Raw genomic sequence first — 16,567 nt, forward strand, 5'->3', positions numbered from 1 at the left:
ATATTGAAAATTTAGCCAAGTATCAAAAATGCTAAACATAAAAAATGGCAAGAAATGTTCTTCAAATGTCAAATACCACAAGAAATTGGGGGGAAAACAAATCAAAAAGCAAACTACAATTGTGAAACTCAAAGCGTATTGATCCCTTTTATCCATTGATCTCATTTTTGTTGCATGGTGGAGAGGGGACGACCTTTTTTCTTGTCTAGGCAAAAGGGGGAATTCCGCAATCCTACAGTGTTTCTAACACCATAGGGAGCCTACTCTTGACAAAAGCATTTAGCGATTGTGGACAAAGGTAACCTAGTTTAACACAACTTGGAGGTGAATTGTTGATATCCTTTTAGACTTAGTAGCTTGGAGAAACAATATCTATGATGGAGTGTGTACCCTTAAATTGCTTCCCTTGTAGATGATTTCCGCCACTTAGATGAGGAGAGTGGCTATTCTTTTGTAGATACATCCATTACTCGTTTTGTGTGCTTAATGCTTGGATGTATCGCCATTTTGGCAAGCCCCGCCTTGCCTTGCAAGAAGGCATCTTACCTCATGGATGTCTTGTTGAGAGTTGAAGGGGAGGAGTGAGACCCGTTAACTGTCTCACATCGGATATATTATGATTAGGATAATTTAAATAAAGGTCTAGTTCTAGTCACCTCTTTACTCGGGACGAGTAAAAGTTCGGTTTGGGGATGTTTGATGTGACTCTTAATTGTGCACATTTAGTCCCCTAATTCAACCTATTTTTCATACTAATATAGCATTTTATGGCCATTTTATCCGTCAATTCCTTCCCATTTTACTTTCCTATTACATTTTATATGTCTTGTAGGAAAGAAGATAATGATGCGGAATTCCCATCTCTCGCGCATACTCGGAAGCTTGTTGACGATCTTGGATGGACTAGTATGAAGAGAAGGCAAGAATGATGACCAAGGATGTAGGAATAAAGAATATATAGAAGGATCATAGGCTTAAAAGCAAGAAAAAAGGAAACTGCAGCTGAACCCGCGCGGGTCAAGCTCAAGTAGAGCGAGTTACAGCTCAACCCGCTCGGGACAATATCAACCCGCTCGGGTTGAGGCTCAGGCTGTGCGTTTTTCTCTCGGGACGAGCGGATTTCTTTACAGGACCAAATGTGCTGCATGCTAGGACGCACGGAGCTTCTTAGGAGTTGCTACATGATCCGCGCATCTCCCTCGGGACTTGCAAAGCTCTATTCAACAATTAAGAATGTTATTTACTAATCTACCCTTGCTTAACCTAATGATGTACCACTATATATACTCCATTTGTAATAATCAAGAGGGCAAGCTTCCTTAGATTAGATTAAGCCTTCATTAGGAGTATATTAGAATAGATTAGTCTTTAATCATTCCACAAATCACACATTAATCTTTCCTTAATTATTGTTCAAGTTTATTATTGGGTAATTCAAGTTTATTATTGGGTAACTGAAGATTATTGGGTTATTATTGGAGAAATGACAACTCTTCATCAATCAATCAAGTTTTCTTCTATTATTCTTTCCTTTCCAATTTTTCATCTTAAGTTTGGTATAATCTCTTTACTCTTTATTGTTTATTTCCTCACTCTTTAATCATGTTTATACTTGTTGTAATGATTGACACCATTGATAACATGTCTTCCATGATAATAAGTGAGTAGTTACTTAACTAGGATTAGTGGGGGATTAGGGGAGTTAATCATAGGATAGATTTATTCTTAATGAGTTCATATGAATGCTTGCTTATTGTTTTTCAACTTATGCACATATCATGTTTGATGAAATACGAGCATATGAATCCTTGCATTTTTTACCCATCTCTTATCTTTTCAACAAGGCTTGTAAGATATAAACCAACTCAAGCCTTGTTAGACCGTGCATAGAGTTGAATAGGGAAAACCCAAGTTGACTTGTAGGTGTTGTAAAGTCTTAACCGACTCGGCTCCGAGACGTAAGTTTCCCTAGGAATTGGTTCATCATGCATGTAGTTTAATAGGAAGAATTAAGTCGACTTGTAGGTGTTGTACAGTCACAAATGACTCGGTTCCGGGACCCAAATCTTCTTTTGAACTATATGACATGAACTAACTTCATTCCAACAATAATAAATTGCTTGCATCTATATAACTCATTTATGCTTTCCTTACTATGATTCCCTTATGATCCTATGACATCCTAGTATCTTTATTAATTGTTTACATCTCTTAATTTATTGCTTTCTTTACTTTATTGCTTTTATTAGATTAGAATCATCAACCCATTTTAATTGTGACAACCCTTAGCACAACTACGATTAGATTGAACAATTCGAGTACCCCCGTCCCGTGGATCGACCCCGACTTTCTTGCTATGCTAGTAGTTGGGTATAAATGTGTTTGATGGCGGACAACGACCCGCTCTATCATATATATATATATATATATATATATATATATATATATATATATATATATATATATATATATATATATATATATATATATATATATATATATATATATATATATATTCGGGATCCTATGATGTAGTGTTGTCGTCGTACGCCCAATCAAACACATTTATAATCTCAACAAACAACTAGATAGTGGTTAAATTGAGGTCGATCCATGGGACGATGTGCTTTAGGTTCTAAGTCTATCTATCTCAATTTATGCTAGTGTCACAATTGATTTGGGTTGGAGTTGGTGAGTTTAAACTAATAGAAGCAATAAAGTAAAACAAGCAATAAATTAAGAGATGTAAATAATTAATAAAGATATTAGGATGTCATGGGATCATAAGGGAATCATGGTAAGATAGCATAAATGAGTTATGTAGATGCAAGCAATTATTATTGTTGGAATTGAGTTAGTTCATGTCTTATAATTCATAAGAAGATTTGGGTCCCGGATCCGAGTCACTTGTGACTTTACAATACCTACAAGTCGACTTAATTCTTCCTATTAAACTACATGCATGATAAACCAATTCTTAGGGAAACTTACGTCTCGGAGTCGAGTCGGTTAAGACTTATCAACACTTACAAGTCGACTTGGGTTTTCCCTATCCAACAATATGCAAGGTCTAACAAGGATTGAGTTGGTTTATATCTTACAAGCCTTGTTGAAAAGATAAGAGAAACATGCTAGGTTGTCAATCAAGCATTTCATCAAACATGATATGTGCATAAGTTGGAAACAATAAGCAAGCATTCAAATGAACTCATTAAGCATAAATCTATCCCATGATTGGCTCCCCTAATCCCCCACTAATCCTAGTTAAGTAACTACTCACTCATTATCATGGAAGACATGTTATCATTGGTGTCAATCATCTTAACAAGCATAAACATGATCAAAGTGTGAGGAAATAAGAAATAAAGAGTAAAGAGTAAAGAGATTATACCAATATTAAGATGGACAAATGGAAATGAAAGAATAATAGAAGAGAACTTGATTAATTCATGAAGAGTTGTCAAATCTCCAAATAATAACCCAATAATCTTAAATTACCCAATAATAAGCTTGAACAATAATTAAGGAAAGATTAATGTGTAATTTGTAGAAAGATTAAAGGATAATATATTCTAATCTACTACTAAGCTAATCTAAGAGAGATTGATTTAATCTAAGGAAACTTTGGTAATTAGCTAGGTAGTACAATGGGGTATTTATACTAAAGATTAAGTACAAGAATTAGGGCTACAAAGAGCTTAAATGACGATTAAGACCCTAAGAGAAGCTTGATAATTTGCAACTCCTGAGGGACATGCGCGGATTGAGTAGCAACTCCCAAGGAAATCCGCGCGTCCTGGCCTGAAGCACGCTTGGTCCTGTAAGGGGATCCGCTCAGGCTGGCAACGGGATGCTCGGATCCTGGGACAGGGTTCCTTCTCCATTCTTGACTGCCTAACAATCCGCTCGTCCTGGCTTGGGGACGCCCGTCCTTAGTCTGGGACGCTCGGATCATAGGTCAGCTTGTCTATTTGAGCTCGGATTGTAAAACGGACGTCATTTCCTAATCCGGACTCCTATTGGAGTGATTCAAAAGCCTAGACCACTTGATTTTTCGACGCCGTTTCATCTATCATATATTCAGAGCCAAGAAAGCAACTCTTGGTTTGGTTCCAAGCAATTTCCTCTTGTAATGGCTTCCTTCTCGTCATCCTTGCTCAACAACTTGTGGGGATTGATTCTTGGGTCGTGGGGGTTGTCCTTCATTACCCTAAAACTTGATTTATTGAACTACGGACTTTAGCCTTGGTCTCCTCTTTGATGCTTGGTCGTTGGATGTTATTAATTTAGCTCCGTTTCACTCCGTTTGGGTAAGGTTAGTACTCCTCTTCTACAAAGGACACCAAACCTCATAGAATATGCATAATAGGAAGCTAAAGACAAGAAACGACCCAAATACACACTAAAAAGCATAGGAATTAGGCTAGTTAAGGGACTAAATGTGCGTAAATATGAGTCACATCAAACCACTAATAATAATAATACTAATACTAATAATAAAATAATACAGAGGACATATTTTTGTTTGAAGCTACGCGCACCCAAACCCTTCCATCTCAATTCATTTCTCCATTTACACTTTGTCTCTTATCTTTTTTCCTCTCTCTTCGACAATTCTTCTCACCGATCATCCTCTCCGATCATGATACTTCTCAAATTCGCTTCTCAAGTTAGCTTCAAGTCGTTCATCAGCACCATTTTTGGACCTCTAATCCGCTTCAACCACCATCAACGAGGTTCATACCTTCATATTAAGGTACTCTCCTACTCAAATTAAAGGCAATTTCACTTCATACTTTCCCTAATTAGTTCATGCATGTCATTTTAGCTCATATTTATCTATTTTTTGTCCTATTATTAACCTTAATTTCTTGTAGTTTCTCTAATTAAGCTAATTAATTGTTGTTGTACGACAAATTCTGAGATTGTAGTCTTAGTTTCAGTAAATTAAGCAATACGCGAACCCTAATTCAACATGTCCTTGTTACTTTTTATTTTCAACCTGCGAAAATGCTTTATTCCACTTCGCCAATCATATAACATGTGATTAGGTTTAGGTAATTGCTGATTCTTCTTAATGAAACTTCTGATTACAATAAGTAGTTGTTGTTGCTGAATTTTTATGCTCTGAAATTGTTAAACTTTTGATTACATCATTTTCCTACAGTTTATAATAGTTTGAAAATTTGATTATTAGTTATCAACTTCTAATTTGTGGATTTGCTGCTAAAATTGTTTACATTTCGAGTTCGAATCGATTTTTTGTTGTTATATTAAGGTGGAATTTGTTGACCTGCTCCTGAAATTATATACATTTGAAGTTGTTACTTAAGCTGCATATCATCGTCTTACTGCAGAATTAGTTCACATTTCGTTTCTAAACAATCCATATTTAGTATAGTATATGCGTTGTGTTTCAAGCTCTTCAACATCTGCTTTGTACAACAGTTTGGTTTTCTATTTTCACCTGTGTTAAGATATCAGTCAATGCATTCAGAGATATGGGGCAAAAGACTGTTGCAATGAAGAAAAAACCACCAGTAAAAAACCACCAATAAAAGGAGGTAGATCAGTGAAAGATTATTTCCCACCAAAACCAACAAATTCAAGCATAAATGATGCTGTTAACCAAAGTACTTTGAGTAAGAAAATCTGCATAGCTTCGTCTGTTTTTGTCTTTCATCCCTTACCCCAAAATAATGATAGACTACAATAACCTTGTCAGTACATGAAGTACCCTTGTTGGCACATGGAAAACCGATCTATGTGCATTAAACAACCTTGTATATGCATACAGTATCTTAGATCTCTGCCACATAAAAATCAGCTAAAAAGGGAAAGGGTTTAGGGTTTATTGTACACATAGAATGTGTTCTCTCTAAACTTGGATGGAATACCTTACTACATGCTTCTAATCTTGTCCTTCTAAGTTGAGTTTGTCTTACTGCTTTTCTGAATTCTAGACCTTAATTTGATATTTTCAAATGACGGAATGCTTGTACTCGTTTCCTTACTAGTTTCTATTTCTGCTTTTTTTTCATTCTAATTAAAGTTCAATTTGTGATTCTTATAGGTCATTCTCTGGTTTCTACCTTACTGGTCAATTACTTATACATAGCCAAGTATGGTCAATTGGTGCAAGGGGTGGGTAGTCAATATTCTTGCAGAAGATAAAGCACTTTTTGCCGAGAATTACGTAAGAGGAAAAAAAAGAGGCTATGAGTTTCTCATTTGATCCCTTAGTTAAAGTTGAGCTCACTGACAACCGTTATCAAGCCCAACTTGACGATGTTTTCAATAATCAAGATCTAATGAATAACATATTTGATCGAGTTAATTGTTATCAAGATAAGGCAAACATGGCGTTGGTCTGTAGGAATTGGTCTCATCTTTTCCTCATACACCCAAGTGCACCTCGCATTGAACTTGCACATGGACTTTCTCTACGTACCAATGATATCAATGGTGTAAGAATTATTCGTAGGGGTCCTAGAATAATTTATAAAAGATATAAATGCTTTATGACTCAAGATTTGGCAGCTAAACTGCTCCTGCATTATCACCAAGAGAAAAATCATTTCCAAAGAGAACACCTTAACGCTCTTGATGATACTGAATGCACACGCGTGAATGAGTTGATTCAGGCTTTAGCTACACCATCTCCAACATGTGACATAGCAGTTGCCATTTCAACAGAGTTAACAACTTGGGAAACTTTAACTTATTTAGATTTACCTTACTTGCTCGAAATATAACTCAACTGCTCAAGTTTGTACCACTTTTTGGCATTTTGATGTCTGTGTATTTAGGCCTTTAACCGTTCAGGTGTTAAAGTTGCCGTATTTTCAGTCTTTCGTAGTACTCTTGTATAACTACATGTATTAAGCCACCATGTATAATTATGTAGTCGTTTGTTTTACATTTTGGATGTTGTCAAATTTTGTCATGTATGGATGATATGTTTTATTAATGAAGTTTGTTTTCCTTATTTTGTTAATCATCGAGCTTAGATTGTTTTATAATTACATGTTTAATTGTTAACGTACAGGGTTTGGGGTGCAATAGACTTCTTAATTCATGGAGCAGCCTTGTAGATGCATCAAAAAGCAATCTATGTGCATTTAAAAACCCTGTATATGCATGAAATAAGCTGCCTTCTTGACGCTAATTAATTTGACAGATAATCCTCCCAAAGCAAGTACTACAGCAGCAGATCCAGAACATATTCCTCCACGTCGACGAAGTCCGCGTATCCAACCAAAAGTTAACGAGCAAGTTACACCATATTTGCCTTTAGTAACAACAATGGTGAGGGTTTACCCTTTCCTATCCCTTTTTAGGATTTCCGGTCCCTGCCGTTTGTTCCAATAATAATGGTGATTTAGGGGTGCAATACCTTATGAATGCATGAAGTAGCCTTGTAGATACATCAAAAAGCAATCCATGTGCAATACCCAACCCTGTCTTTTGGTTTTCCTCCCGTTCAAATGAAAATAGCAAGGGAAAGGGTTTAGGGTTGACTGCGGATCCGCCTAATCCAACCCAAAACCCTTTCCCATCCCGTTTTAGGATACCCGGTCGCCTATTTTTAATCCCATCCCTAAAAAGGGTTCACTCTGCCCCTCTAGGGTGTCTTTAGGTTTTCTTCCCGTTCGAATGACAATAGCAAGCGAAAGGGTTTAGGGTTGGATTAGGCGGATCCGTGGTAGCGGTCCACCTAATCCAACCCTAAATCATTTCCCGTCCCGGTTTAGGATACTCGGTCCTTATCGTTTGTTCCAATAATAATGGCCAGGGTTTGGGGTCCATAAGATTTAAGAATGCATAACGTAGCCTTGTAGATGCATAAAAAGGCAATCTATGTGCATTAACCAAGCCTGTATATGCATGAAATAAGCTGCCTTTCTGATACTCATTACTGTTGGGTTTGGGGTCCAATAGACCAAAGAATGCATGACGTAGCCTAGTAGATGCATAAAAAAAACGCTTTATATGCATTAAACAACCCTGTACATGCATGAAAGAAACTGTCTTTGTAAAGCTAATCATTGTTCGGTTTGGGGTGCAATAGTCTTATGAATTCATGCAGCAGCCTTGTAGATACATCAAAAAACTATCTATGTACATTAAACAACCTTGTATATGCATGAAATAAGCTGCCTTCCTGATGCTAACTACTTTTACAGATAAACCAAGTACTACAGCAGCAGAACCAGAACAAATTCCAACGCGTCAACGGAATCTGCGTATCCAACCCAAGGTTCACGAGGAAGTCCCACCAGATTTACCTCCTAGAAACAACAAGAGGAAGGCTCCAGAAACAAGCAAAGGGCCAAGGCAAACTGCAAAAAAAAAATCGTTCTGACAAGTATAAGCCTCTCCTCACTCGTATGAGTCCTTCCTTGATCACTAGTTTGATCAAGTTAGACCCATCCGAAAAGCAAATTGAAGCCATCCACAGTATGGGGTTTGGATGTTTGTTACAGCTGAAGTCGGAAGAAATCAATGGCCATTTGGCCAGATGGATTGTCGAGACGTTTAATCCGTTTAACTGTAGCATTAAAAAAATGTTCTATGTGCATGAAATAACAGTGTGCATGCATGAAATATGTAAGTCCTGTGTCCAGGGTCAAATCTTAAAGTAATCTCAAGTGAACTTTTAAAATGTTGCATTTTAATTTAGATTTTGGAATTTTAGTATTAGCTTCGACGGTTGGGGATGTGGTAGCAAAGAAGGATTTAGTGGTGGATCACATTTCTCCAGTTTCTTAATACTTATCTTATACATGCATTAGAAAACGCTCTACGTGCATGAAATAACCATGAAGGTGCATCAATTAACCATGTACATTCATGAAATCACAATAACCTATATTGATCATTACACATTAAGTTACTGATTTTTCTCTTAAATATGACTAACACGACTCGATAAACATAGCTCAGGCCTCAAAAGTGAGCCAAAATTACCAGACTAATATGCTGATAGGACGGGCCCAAATTGAAATAAGCCCACATCAATTAATCACATCTAAGTGTTGGGCTATTCTCATTTTTTATCACATGAAGCTATACATTATTTGTTGATGTTGGGTCAATTCGTTGTCAAAGCACATTGAACTAGATAATGTCATAACAAGTCCAAACAAACAATGACGGTATAATGTTGGGCTATTCTCATTTTACCAGACTTGTCGTACACGATGATTCAAATCAAGACATTTAATCACCTTCATGTTTCTTAATACTCGCCTAATATGCTGATAGGACGGGAATAAATTGAAATAAGCCCACATCAATTAATTACATCTAAGTGTTGGGCTATTCTCATTTTTTATCACATGAAGCTATACATTATTTGTTGATGTTGGGTCAATTCGTTGTTAAAGTACATTGAACTATATAATGTCGTAACAAGTCCAAACAAACAATGACGGTATAATGTTGGGCTATTCTCATTTTACCAGACTTATAGTACACGATGATTCAAATCAAGACATTAAATCACCTTCGTGTTTCTTAATACTCGCCTAATATGTGCATGAAATAACGCTGTACGTGCATGAAATAACGTTGTACGTGCATGAAATAATGTTGTATGTGCATGAAATAATGGTACCAGAGAAACTCCTGGTATATATCCTTTAAAACAGAATAACAATTTTGTCTGCCCCTGCTCAGCTCATCAATTCGAAAATTAGACGATACTAGTCAAAAAATCCAAAAATCTCACTTTAAACAAGTGTTACATTACTCTTAATCCAGAAAACAAGTCCAACGTCTATCAAATAAAATAAAAAGTCCCAAATTATTCAATAATGCTTTAAATATTCTTTACAAAAAAATTACTCTACTCAATGTCGGTTGTCCTTCGGTCACAATTTCTTCTATCACGGTTCGCCATCTCCCCACAAGCCCTGCATTTTATTAACGGTTTCTTGTTCACTTCCGCAGCTCGTTCTTGTTGTGAGATCAGCCGTTTTCCCGAGTCTTTGTTTTTGCACTGCCTTGGAAGCAAAACCTTAATCTCACTAGGGATGCTTGTTCCTAAAAGCATCCCAATTTCAGCATTCTTGTCCTTTTCCTTTGCAATACCACTATTGCCACTTTCATCGGGGACATTTGTTACCCTTTCCTTGAACTCACGCAAAATCCCAAGCAACTCATCACAATAAACAGGACTCTGTTCAACTAGTGACACACAAGTGAACAATTCCGACCACAATTCACTGATTTTGTTTTTATGTACATCCACTGCCCTGCAATCAGCAAGCAACTGCCCATCAAAATTGAAGATTGGCTGGCAGGTTTCTAGTTTGCTCCACCTACTAAGTAGATATTAACTTGGAACTTTCTTAAACCCCCAATCTTTAAGGACACACAGAATATGTCGACAGAGTATTCCATGTCTTTCAAACTTCTTGCAAATGCATACCAGTTTCACTTCATCCATCTTGAAACCAACCACATATATTTTGTTTCTTTCTTTATCTATGATGTCTATGTAGTTAATTGCATGGTAATCATCTTTTTGTTTATTCCTCAACCCCACATGAAAAGCAAGCAGCTTTTAATTCATCTTGAAACTCGTAAAAGATTTTGGGCGTGTAAGTATTTGCTACGTCTTTTTCGAGAGCAAGAGGAGTTGATATCGAGGGAGAAGAGTTTTTTTTATTGTGCAATGAGTTTAGATTGGGTCCATCGTTAGGCATCCATTGCACTCTGAAATCGCATCTAAAACTCAACTAGGGTTAGATTAGGATTAGTGAAGTTGCTAAAAAAGTGGTTTTCTGATTCAGACCTTGAGGTAGTTCTCATCAAACCTCCTAAAAATAGGTCGCGAAAGTATGCCGGAATCCACATCTGCCTAATGCCATATTTTTCCTTAAGCCATTCATTCTCATACAACCCATGAGATTCAACTATTCTTGTCCAACTTTCCTCAAATTCATGTGGTTCCACATCTTCACCCCAAACACATGAGTTTATCTCCTTCAGAAACTTTGTTTCTTTACATATTCAAGGCCCTACTTTCTCAGGCAGTTTCTTCAATATGTGCCACATACAATACCTATGTTTGACCTTATCTTTCCAAGCTAATTTCATTCCTTCTTCTATCCCCGCATCTTCATCAGTTATCAGACAAACTAGATGACGACCCCCCATGGAATCTAAGAACTTATTAAACAATCAAGCAAATGACTCTTTGCTTTCATTAATAATGAGCCCAGCACCAAAGATCTCACATCTCTTATGGTTATCTACCCCCGTGAAAAGGCCAAATATCATTGTATACTTGTTTTTCCTAAAGGTAGTGTCAAAAGATGTCATGTCCCCCAAATAGCATATAATTTTTTTACACTAATAGGGTTAGCCCAGAAAATATGTAACAATCTGCCTTGGGAGTCTACCTCATAGTCAAAGTAAAACGGTGGAAACATGTGTTTTACTTTCATAAAATGCTCAATAAGCATTTGAACATCACCTTCACTTAAGTACTTTTAGATGTCTCTTGAAAATTTTTTAAAGTCTTCCAATGATGCATCCACATTCTTATACCCTCTGACATACTCCTTCAATATCCTAAAGGACTTAACTGGACCTAGATTAAGCTTCGAGTTGTCAAATATCATTTTTTTGTGAATTATGTTCAATTCTCTCTATTGCGTCAAATGCACCATTGTTAAGGTTGTTTGTGGCATATGATTGTGACCTTCATCGAAACCAAAATTTTTGTATTGACCCTTATCAATTCGCCTAAATTTAATCAACGCAGAACATCATATACTAGTTCTTTGCCTCCGTTGTTTTGTCCCCTTTGCTTCACACTCCCCAGCCTTATTCCACAAACATTTTTTATGCGTGATGATGCCCTTTACAACTTTTTGTGATCCTAATCTACTCACAAATCCACATTCTTTCGCATATGATTCATAAAACTCAATACCGAGCTGAACATTAGGGAATACCATACCAATATTAGGCTTAAGATGAATAGGACACTCAAATATCTGATCTGTATTGCTTGAACAAGCTTATGTCTCCTCTACCTCCTCTTCCTCTGCATATGTGATGAAATTAAAGTAAGAAATATGTTATGTTGATAATTCAAGTAGACTGACCCACCATTTACATTTAATTACATACCCACAGGCAGTGGCGGATCCAGGAATTTTTTTTTATGGGGTCCTTTTTATTTTAGCCTATTTTCTTATAACGAAAAAAATTGATGTGAAAAGTGCTATTTTACCTCACGTGGGTGTACTACCTACATCCCTATTTACTACTCCGTACTATTCTCCCAAATAAAGAGTTAGTTAAAATTATTGAGAAATAATTATAGATCTTTCACAGGTCACAAAAGCATACAAACAAGAAGTTAATTAACAACCATGATCATAAAAGTAAATAATTATAAACAATAACAAATTGAACTAGATTTCACACTCTTACCTAAGACTATTTTAAGACACTCACAATAGTTTAAATAATGTTAAAAGTGAAAGATAAGTTGCGGGAGGCCTTAGCTTAAAATCGTCTTAAAAAAGACTTATTTACTAGATTTGATCAAGCTTGAGATAAATCCCAAATACAAATGCAAGTACAACTGATAAATGTCGCTAAAAATCGTCATTTTTGTTTTACAATCTTCGTATAAGAAGAAATCGTAAATAAATAATCGAAAAAAAAACGCTTGCAATTGTTCCATTTACTCTATATGTCTTACAAATATCGACTAATAAGGATATTTCAAATAATCAACAAAAGTACGAACTAATAGAAACACGCAACACACTTACACTTGCAAAGATTTGACATAAAAAAATACTCCATAGCAACTATTCTGTAGTTATTATTAATATTTGATATTTTAATTTTCATATTTGATTAAAGTAAATCCTATCATATCATAGGATTATAGAATTATAGGTTCATAGGTGCATCAATACATACATAAAAGACTTACTCCCTCCATTCAACTCCACAGAGCCCTTTTCTATTTTACACACTATTCACAAGTGAGCATTCACTATCAATTTTCTCTCAATACGTAAGTGAAAATATATTCATGTGGGATCTTGTTTGATTCGTCTTTACGAGTATAATAAAAATATCTAACTTTTATAATTTTTGCAAATACGTAGCTAACGATATTTACCGCGTAAAACACGCGTTGACAAACGTGAAAAAAGAAAATGGCCTTGTGGAGTTGAATGGAGGGAGTATATGATAAAGCATCAGTCACTTTATTTGTAGGTGTGTACTCACAATCTTATTTTTTAATAATAAACAAAGGACAAGTTGTAGTATTGTTTTAATTTTACTGGTGTCCCATTATCTGATTTAGGGTGTCCTTTCATTCAAAGTACGACAACTTGCTGCAAATTTTTCTAAAGTTTCCGGTGTCCTAGGACACCCCTTGGTATAAGGTGGATCCGCCACTGCCCACAGGTATACTACAGCTTATTCCGTATCTTGTGCGTGCATAGAAAAGCATTGTATGTGCATTAAATAACCTTCTACATGCATGAACTAGATAAAATCTTGTTTCCTAATAAACAGTTTCTGTGAGGTTAATATACAGTTTGTATGAGGTTAATATACAGTCCCCTTATTTTTCCCTTTGCAACAAAGACAGCCATGAAACAAAACAGAACCTTGAATATACCTTGAATAAATTCAGAAGTCACAATCTCAGGAATAACAACTTCATCAACTTCAACTACAAGTGCAGACTGAGCTGCACTTAGTTCAACAATGGCTCCTTCATTCGTAATTACATTTGAAGAAGTATTCGATAGTATTGACCGGTTGTCATTATTGCTGCAACAAGAAACGTCAAAATTTAAATAAGCAACAACACAAAAGTATAATTCATGAAATTGAGTCCCTGATTTAACAAATGTAGGTGATTTTTCAGTTTCTCCAACCCTAGTTTCTCAATTAAGCCAATCTGATTTACAAAATTACAATTTGATGCCCCTAAACAGGAATTTGATGCACATAAACAGTCTCCAATGTCGTGATTTCAACAAATTTAGGTGATTTCTCAATTTCTCCAACCCTAATTTCTCAATTAAGCCAATCTCAATCACAAAATCGTAATTAGATGCACCAAAATATGAATTTGATGCTCATAAACAGGTTTTAGATGCACATAAACAGTCTCCAATTTCATGATTTTAACAAATTTAGGTAATTTCTCAGATTCTCTAACCCTAATTTCTCAGTTTCCCCAATTTAATTGACGAAACCCTAAATTTAGAACCATAATTCATCAATCCAGAAATTTAATCGATGAATCAAACCCTAATTTCATGATTTTAAAAAATTTAGGTAATTTCTCAAATTCCCTAACCCTAATTTCTCAGTTTCCCCAATTTAATTGACGAAACCCTTAATTCAGAAGCATAATTCATCAATCCAGAAATTTAATCGATGAATCAAACCCTAATTTCACGAACAATCTAACACGATAATCATACCATAAATTCAACTAATTTAATCGACTAATTCAACTAATTTCACAAAAAAAGATCATCAATATCGAAATTTTACCTCGAATTAAAAGGCTCCATTGATTGAAGCAGCGTCGAAAGGTTGATTGTCGAAGAATTTATCGTTCAGAATGTGGCGATCGTTTATAGAGAGTGAATTTGATAGTCGAAGAGCTTGTCGTAATGGTGGAAAGCTTTGATAGTCGAAGAGAGAGAAAGTAATATGAGAGAGGAAGGAAATTTGGAAAATGATGAGATTAGTCGGGTTTGAGAGGGGGGGGGACGCGGGTAAGATTTCGATTGGTTGAGTTAATCTCAGCTTTGTGTATTATTAGATCAATGGTTGTTAAGTGGTTCTCATGGTTCTCATTATATAGGTGATTTTCACCGGATCTCGACCCTATATATATATTCAACAATATTTGGGGTAGCAAAAATCCATCCGTTTAACCAATTATTTTACGTTTGGGGTAGCAGACGCCACCCCTTGCTACTAGGTGGGTCCGCCCCTGGTGAGAGACAAAGTATATCGTAATACATGGAAGATTAATTCTCGTTCTATAGAATTCGTTGTGTATGAAGTTTCTCTTGTTTAAATGGATCAAGTAGGAGAACGTAAGCTTTTTCCAGAAAAAGAAATAAATACATAACTAAATAATAAACAATACTAATAATATGTTTCAGCTTTTTCCGGAAATTAAAGTGGTCCATTTTGTTAGGGAAGTTACTAAATGTCAGCCAACTTCCCTATTTCGTCTCCCCACTTCCGCAGTTTACCACCATTCACTTCTCCATGTTTTCAATACGCCAAATAAAACCTTCAAAAACGGTCAAATAATGCAATTGCCATTTTTAAATAGAAACACGAGACCGTTATTGCAACGACAGTTGTTAAATATATACCACGGTTGTACAAATAACACGCGACCGTTATATAACATCAAGAACCGTTATAAAATCATTTAAGAAACCATTATTAAATCTTAAGAACGGTTTCAAATCCGTTGTCGTAGTTTACTATTGACAACATCTTATCGTTCCAAAACCGTTGTTAAATATTATATATGATAACGGTTCATTTTGTTATCTTATTTAATTGAATGTCAAAATTTAACAACGGCTTTATTACGTGCAAAACCGTTGTTATATTCATCTGTTTACAACGGTATGTAACCGTTATCTATTTTTATTTATGAAGTTTTGACAACGGTTCTGCTTAAATAAACTATTGTAAAAGTTTTGAACTCGACAACGGTTATCGTTCGTTATCTTATATTTTTGGCGGTTTGAATGGGAGGGAAAATATGTCAACGGTTATTTATCTAAATAAAACCGTTGTCAAATAATTATTTGCAACGGGTTGTTTTTAACCGTTATCGTTTTTAATTTTTTTTTTTTAAATGATTTTAGCTTGTTCTAGCAGCTGCTTAAATGCTATTTTTTCAGCAGCGTTTGTAGCAGCTGATGATATGCTATTTTTTCAGCTGCTGCTGAAAAATAGCATTACAGCAGTTGTGCAGTGCAAAAATTCAATCCTGTATCAAAATATTACACCTCGTGATCAATTAAACCCAGTTTAAAAACAGTACAAACACGATGATCAAAAGCCAAAACACAACTTCCTCAGAAAAACAAAAGAAGCCAATACACAATGGCTTTATATATACACACTCGTACATACAGGGGCGAATCCAGGATTTAAAATGTGGGGTAGCGAAATTTTTATAATATAACTTCCTATTAAAAGGAAACGAGAACATACGAACATGTATTTCTTAACAAATGTTCCATTTGTGATTATTTATGACAATATTACTTTGGGTTGTTGATATTACGCCCTAACTCGTAGTAATCTAGTTATTCCTGTGATCATCTTTTTTATACGAACAACACGTATAATTATTTAGAATAACTAACAGAATGTTAAACAAAAAATTATACTCACTTAGTATATATATAGTAAAAAAAATGTATATATTGGCCGAAGTAATTTTTTTCCAATGTAAGATTAAACTCATTTCATTTTCCTACTTTCTGTCCATTCTACTATCGAATTACCGAGCTTTAAC

The sequence above is a fragment of the Silene latifolia genome, chromosome 5, assembly GCF_048544455.1.
Source record: "Silene latifolia isolate original U9 population chromosome 5, ASM4854445v1, whole genome shotgun sequence".
Classification (NCBI taxonomy): Eukaryota; Viridiplantae; Streptophyta; class Magnoliopsida; order Caryophyllales; family Caryophyllaceae; genus Silene; species Silene latifolia.